Here is a 5,753-nt window from a genome sequence, read left to right on the forward strand (position 1 = left end):
AATAACCACAACACAAGCAGTCAAATGCAAACAAAAAGAAACAACTCTGATGATGATAATGATATGCACTGTCCTTGATGTTGATTGGTCCACACCCCAGACAGCTTTTCTTAGAGCCTAGTCTCGATTGGTGTTGGTTTCCTTTAAATAATCTTTGCTTTGCAGGTGTGCTTGGACGTGGGAAACACAACGCGGAGAACGAGATGGACGTCAGCTGCCACCACAACGAGACGATCGCATTCTTCTACCGCAACAGCAACAAGCCGCTCTACGACGAGTGGTCCTTCACCAGCACGCTGGTCATGGTGCTCGGCCTGACCTTGTGCCTCGGCATCATTCTGGCCAACGCCCTCGTCATGTTCGCCGTGTACATCAACAAGACACTCCACCACCCCGTCTACTTTCTCATGGCCAACCTGGCCGCGGCGGATTTCTTTGCCGGAGTGGCGTACATCTACCTGGTTGTCAACACGGGGCCCAACACTCGCAAGCTGTCGCTGGAGACCTGGATGCTGCGCCAGGGGCTGATCAACACGAGCCTCACCGCCTCCGTCGCCAGCCTCCTGGTCATCGCCATTGAGCGCCACGTCGCGCTGTTCCGGATGCAGCGGATGAGCGAGCGGCGCGTCGTGACGGTCGTCGCGATCATCTGGCTCGTGGCCATCATCGCCGGCGCATGCCCAGCATGGGCTGGAACTGCGTCTGCGACGTCGGCACGTGCTCCACCATGGCGCCGCTGTACAGCGCCAGCTACGTCGCCTTCTGGGCCGGCTACAACCTCTCCATGTTCCTCATCATGGCGGGGCTCTACGGCCACATCTTCGTGAACGTGTGGAGGGACAGGATACCCGTGCTGCAGAATAGCTCCAGGTGCTCCCGGAGGCAAGACGCCCCCGTGAGCTTGCTCGTAATGGTCACCATCATGTTGGGTAAGCGTTGTGGGTCTGTCTGGGCAGAACATTCGACAACACGATTCACGATAATTGTTTTTTTACCCTTCTATCTGGCAACAAAACTGACACCTTTTTTACAAGGAGTCACGTTTGCATAGACCACAATACCTGCAGTCATAATGCAAACAAAAAACATAACTCTGATAATGTACGCACTGTCCTTGAAGTTGATTGGTCCACACCTGAGACACCTTTCCTTAGAGCCTAGTCTCACATGGTGTTGGACCAGATGACGCCAAAAGGCGCACAACTGTTTTTTTGTTTGCATTACGACTGCAGGTATTGTGGTCTATGCAAACATGACTCCTCGTAAAAAAGGTGTCAGTTTTGTTGCCAGATAAAAGGGTAAAAAAAGCAATTATCAAGGCTGGTCTTGTTCCACGCGTCGCTGCCAAAAATGGCTCGTGCCGTCTCTCCCAGGAGCCTTTATCGTGTGCTGGACGCCGGGCCTGGTGATTCGCTGCTGGATTCCTTCTGCTCAGACTGCAACGTCCTGGCCTTCGAGAAGTACTTCTTGCTCATAGCGGAGCTCAACTCCGCCATGAACCCCATCATCTACTCGTTTCGGGACACGGAGATGATCGCCACTTTCAAGCGCATCCTGAGCTGCCGAAAGGCGGGATGCGTCGCAGCGAGCGGCTCCGAAAAATCAATTTCCACGTCGAATCCCAACCTGGTTACGGAGATCGGTCACGTGACCACCGCGAGTGCGATGAAGATGAATCAGATTGTCATCTAATATCTAATTGGGCTAACCATGCATGTTTTGATAATTGTTCTTTTACCCTTCTATCTGGCAACAAAACTGACACCTTTTTTACAAGGAGTCATGTTTGCATAGACCACAATACCTGTGTAATGCGGTTGTAAACGGCCCTTCTGAGGTGCCGTCAGGGGGGGAGGAGTTAGGTCACGTGGGGGGAGAGGGGTTGAGTATAGAAGGAGGGGAACCGGAAGAGCAGGGGGAGTGACGGGGAACCAGGAACAGAGGAAGGCCACGAAGGGCGAAGCGGGGTGTGGCGAGATCGCCACGAACACGGGGGGAGCGAGGATCGGCACCGTTGGCCAGCGGTGACCGACCCGAAGCAGCGAGGAGGCTGCAGTCAGCAGCGGGGCTGCACAGAGAGAGTGGGCAGCGGGTCTGCATACAGTGACAGCCAGAGGGTCTGCACATAGGGGTAGCAGCAAGTCTGCAGGGAGGAGGTTACAGTAGATGAAGCAGAGAGTCAGAGGGGTGAGGAAGCTATAATAGCAGTGAATAGCCGGGGGCTACAAATACAGGAGTTATAACAGAGTGCCGTGTGGGTAAAGACGTGAACCTGAATAAAGACACGAAGACAGAAAGAAGTGTTCGAGTCCTTTTATTACACTGAGTCAGAAGTGAAACGGCATGGCGAAACAACTGAGGAAGAAGAATATCCCATCTCCGGCGTCGGCTTCATCATCGGACGACGACGATCTTCCTCCTGAGGTCGGCTTCACTTCGGCGGAGGGAGAGATCCGTGAGGGCCCGGGTGTGGAGGAGGTTGCCGCTGCGCCCGACCCATCTGCGTTGAAGGACGAAGATTTAAGATGGACCCGGATGGCGGAGCAACTGGCGACCCTAAAAACCGTCATCACGGAGTTGTGTGACCTTGTCACGCCAAGGGCGGCGTTGGAAGGTGATGGTGGTGATCGGCAGGAGCCCGGGTCGTCTTCGATGGCGCCGCCATCGACCACGCGGCGTGAAGACGCCATCTTGGGCGTGGCGCACCACGGAAGGCGGGAAGCCGCCATCTTGGGGCCGCCATGAAGATCGTCCGCCATCTTGGCGACACCGCGTTGCGACGCCTTGCTGAACTTGCCGCCGGAAGAGTCGGTGACGGACGGAAGCAGGCCAAGGAGCCGCAGTCGTCACCTTACAACTGTTAAGGAGTTCTCCATCGGGGGCGATTGGAGTGCGTTCGCTTGTCGATTTTTGGCGGCGGTACGAACGGCAAGGTGGACGGACGCCGAGGCGCTGGAGGTGCTTCCGACTCTCCTGGACGATGAGTCTGTTCGTTTTTTTCGCTCTATAAAAGCTGCGAAGAAGAAAACATTGCGTGGAGTGTTCGACGAAATGGCGGACGTGTACGAGCCACCGGATGACGCCCATCGCCGCTTCGTGCAGCGGCAACGCGCACCGGAGGAGTCGCCTGTAGCGTACAGGGGCGCCGTGCTGGAACTCGCGATGGCCGCTTACCCGGAGACGGAGCCTGACCTGCTGGAACCTCTCATCTTGGGGAAGATGTTGGAGTTATCCCGGGATCTGGGCATTCCTATGCCGGCTTGCGGTCACGAGAAACCTCACGTCCCGGACCGCGGCTAAGTGTTTGGACGCCCAGTTCAATCTCCGCCGCTGGAAACAAGTCACGGCGTGGACGGGCGGTCCTGTCGTCGATGGGGGGGGCCGTAGGGTGGGACCCTACAAAGGCCGTGTACGTGCCGGATGCGACCGGCCCAAAGGAGCTGTCGGCCGCCTCCACTCCGTGGCCGGCTCGAAGCGAGCCGGGGCCCGCGGGCTCCGCCGCCGGCGCGGCCACGTCGGGACGGGGTGCCTGCTGCGCGCCGACCCGACGTCGACTGTTTCCGCTGCGGCCGTCGGGGCCACTATGCCAGGGACTGCTGGGCCCGGGTTCCGGGGCCGCCCCAGCAGGAGGCCTCGATCGCTGACGTCCCAAAGAAAGACCCTCCGGCACAGGCAAGTCGGTGCGCACCAGACACCCGGCAAGGCCTGACACCTCACTCATCGCCGTTGTTGTGCGACGCGGATGTTCTAAAATATGGGAGGCCAGTATCTGCGCCTTGTCGCTCGATAACGCAGTGGCGTAAGTTGGCTCGGCGGGTTGTCGCGGCCGCTACAGGTTCGTCCACTGTACCGGGGTCGATCCAAGGGGTGGACGTGCGTATTTTGGTGGATTCCGGGGCGTCCGCGACCATTATTTCGGATGTCATATTCCATCTTTTGAACATCCCACCGGGGGCCGTGAGGCCGGCTTACGCTTCCTGCATCGCTGCGAACGGGGGTAGTATGGGCATCGTGGGACAGGTGGACGCTAATATTTCTATCGGGGGGGTCTCGGCCTCGGGCGTTGTGTTAATTTCGAGGTCCCTGGCGGTTCCTTGCTTGTTGGGCACGGATTTTTTGGCTAAGATGCCCATTTTAATTAGAATCAATGAAAATTGCATTGAACTGCCAGGGGGCCGCAAATTGGCGTTTTTACAGTCCACCTGGGGGCGACCGGCTCCGGTTGCCCAGGTGCAGGCGTTATCGGAAGTTTCAGTTGATATTCCACCTGGCTCGCAGATGCTCATTCCCCTACGATACCGGAAGCCGGTTCCGGGTCGGCAGAGTGCTTGTGGAATTTTGCTGTCGCCGTCCGCCGCTGTTACGGGCGGATTGGCACTGGTGGGGGCGCAAACCATTGTCCGTCCGGATCAGCGCCCGTTTTTGCAGGTGTTAAATGCGACTTCTGAAAGCGTGTGTGTGCCGGCTGGTACCGTTGTGGCACACGCCACTACGGCGTTTACGGCTCAGAGTGACATTCCGGACGGGGGGCTGGTGGGTGGTGTTTCACACGACGGAGGGGTGGACGATCGTTGGATCGCCGAATTATGTGCGGAAAATTCGGCCCTTTCCGCTGAGCAGCGTTGTGCGATTCATAAATTATTAGCGAGCTATTCCGATGTGTTTAGCTCGGACGATTTGGACTTGGGACGCACCTCGCTGCTCTCTCATCACATCGAAACGGGGGACGCGGCTCCTATCCGCTTGAACTCGCGTCGGATGAGTCCGGCTGAGCGTGAGCACGTTCGAGGGGCAGTGGAAGACATGTTGAAAGCGGATATTATATCTCCGTCTAATAGCCCGTGGGGTGCGCCTGTCGTGTTGGTTAAAAAAGAAAGATGGTAAATTACGATTTTGTGTGGATTTTCGGAAGTTAAATAAAGTGTCGGTGGCAGATGCGTATCCCCTGCCGCGTATGGACGATTCTCTCGACGCCTTGTCAGGGCTAAGTTTTTTCAACGCTAGATCTCTCTTCGGGCTTCTGGCAGCTTCCCCTTGACGAGCCCTCGCGGGAAAAGACAGCGTTCCGTACGCCGCAGGGGTTGTTCCAATTTAACTGTCTGCCGATGGGGTTGAATGCAGCCCCTGCCACCTTTCAGAGATTGATGGAGTTGGTATTGACGGGGTTGCAGTGGGAGACATGTCTCATTTATTTAGATGATATTATTGTCTTCAGCCGCACATTTGATGAGCATTTATTGCGGTTGGAGGCCGTTTTTGCCAGAATGCGTTCTGCTAATTTGAAATTCAAGCCTAAGAAATGTCATCTACTGCAACGTTCCGTTCGATACTTGGGACATATTGTTAGTGCGGACGGGGTGGCCACGGATCCAGAGAAAACTGCGTGTGTCCGGGATTGGGCAACCCCCGCCACGGTGGGTGATGTGCGTCGGTTTTTTGGGGTTCGCCTCATATTACCGGAGGTTTGTTCCGAATTTCGCTACTATCGCCAGGCCTTTGCATCTCCTTACTGGGAAGGGGCACAAATTTGTGTGGGGACCGCCGGAGGAGGCGGCGTTTCGGAGCCTGCGCGACCTACTGGCTACTGCGCCGACGTTGGATTATCCGGATTTTGAACATCCCTTCATTCTGGATACTGATGCGAGTGACACCGGGATTGGGGCGGTGTTGTCCCAGTCAAAAGGTGGTGTTGAGCGTGTGGTGGCGTACGGGAGTCGGGTTTTGTCTCCCGCGGAAACTCGTTACTGCGTCAC

The 5,753-nt window shown here is 56.5% G+C and overlaps 1 pseudogene; it reads left to right on the forward strand.

The window, feature by feature from the left end:
• The first annotated feature begins 203 nt into the window (after positions 1-203).
• On the forward strand, positions 204-1,699 carry LOC133361494 (lysophosphatidic acid receptor 1-A-like; annotated as a pseudogene).
• Positions 1,700-5,753: the final 4,054 nt, after the last annotated feature.

Source organism: Lethenteron reissneri, unplaced genomic scaffold, assembly GCF_015708825.2.
Source record: "Lethenteron reissneri isolate LAM-NWPU_2019-01 unplaced genomic scaffold, ASM1570882v1 scaffold_1118, whole genome shotgun sequence".
Lineage (NCBI taxonomy): Eukaryota > Metazoa > Chordata > Hyperoartia > Petromyzontiformes > Petromyzontidae > Lethenteron > Lethenteron reissneri.